Raw genomic sequence first — 1484 nt, 5'->3', positions numbered from 1 at the left:
TATAGTTACCACCCTGAAAATTAATTTTTATTACTCATGAAGTGAAAATAGCAATGCATACACCAGTAGATTTCACAAGCTAATGAACTATTAGCTTTTTGTTCTTTCTTTTTCTATCTTCTTTTTTGTTTTACACTAAGTTGTTAGCTTGAGGAGTCAAACAGCCTGATATGCCGGCAAGGACACCCAAACAGTGTGGCCCACCTGACGAAAAGCTCTGATCTCGCACACATGCCATATTGGCATGTATTCTATCCACGAAGGTGTAGAAAAGGCAACCATACAACACTTACATATAATCAACACCCAATGCAAGTAACAAAATTTCAAAATCCACTCTTTGAGTCAATTCTACAAACACATTGCAGACATAAATACTCCCAAAAATATAAAACAAGTAAACAAAGGGCAGATCGAAGAAACATAAACAAGCAAGACCCAAAAAAGAAGAAATGATAGAAGAATTAGAACGAAAATGCCAGAGAAAATACCGAAATTGTGCCCAACGATGCAATGCTAGGTGGCGCCATACTTCTTATCAAACTCCTTGATGTACTTAGCAATGTCCTTCTCCACGCTGTGCTTCTCAACAGCCTGAAAGAATCCGATCTTCCTAGTAGAAAAGAAAAATGTTAGGAAGGACAAGAAGGTAAAAAGATGAAAAGATGAAGGGCAAAATGGGGAAGGAAAGATGCGAACGGAGAGAGCGCAATCAATGACGTCTTTCTGCATGTCATCTTTCAGAGCTGCGATACACCCCATACAAAGCTGCTGCTACGCTTCTACAATACCGTGTGGGGACTGTCAGATCTAGAGTCGGACAGGGAGAGGGAGATCAAGAGAGGGAGGGAGAGTGAGAGGGAGATCGAGAGAGAGAGGGTCGAGATCGGAAGAGGGAGAGGGAGATCGAGAGAGAATGAGGGAGAGTGGGAGGGAGATCGAGAAAGGGTTGAGATCGGGAGAGGTAGATCGAGAGAGAGGGTTGAGATTGAGAGAGGGAGATCCAAAGAGAGGGATATTAAGAGAGGGAGAGGGAGATTGAGAGAGGGAGAGGGTGAGGAAGACGAATGCGAAAGGAGGCTAGGGTTTTGGCGTAATGTGAGGGTGAAAATGGTTCGGTAGTCTGTGGCATATCTAAAGTAATGTGATGCTTGGGCTTGTGGGGTCCACCGAGAGGCTTCTAATTGAATCCATTTCATCCATATGTTTTACAATAAAATAATAAATCTAAATAATGAAAACTAAGAAGATCCAACACTCGATTGGGACACATCAACAAAACTGTAGAAATAACAACGTAGCCATGAAAACAACAACAAATTGTGGTATGGTTTATAACTGTTTTGAATTAGAAACGGCACTGATCCGTTTTTTAACCAAAATCCCGGTCATTCCAGAACTACCATTTTGGTGTAGTGAAGTAGGGCAATCGTGTCCCTTGGGTGAAAGACCTCAGTACCCACTAGATTCTTTGGAGTCTCCTT

The 1484-nt window shown here is 42.0% G+C and overlaps 1 long non-coding RNA gene across 1 annotated transcript; it reads right to left on the bottom strand.

Annotated features, from left to right (window-relative positions):
* Positions 1-301: 301 nt before the first annotated feature.
* Positions 302-1032, bottom strand: LOC131225166 (uncharacterized). The gene is made up of 2 exons (XR_009161219.1): positions 700-1032; positions 302-594 (listed from the first exon to the last, which is right to left on the bottom strand). It is a non-coding gene; the product is annotated as an uncharacterized LOC131225166 (long non-coding RNA).
* Between the last annotated feature and the right edge of the window lie 452 nt (positions 1033-1484).

This window comes from Magnolia sinica, chromosome 14 (assembly GCF_029962835.1).
Source record: "Magnolia sinica isolate HGM2019 chromosome 14, MsV1, whole genome shotgun sequence".
Taxonomy (NCBI): Eukaryota; Viridiplantae; Streptophyta; class Magnoliopsida; order Magnoliales; family Magnoliaceae; genus Magnolia; species Magnolia sinica.
Note: the sequence above shows the minus strand (reverse complement) of the source record. Positions and strands in the feature narration are given on the sequence as shown.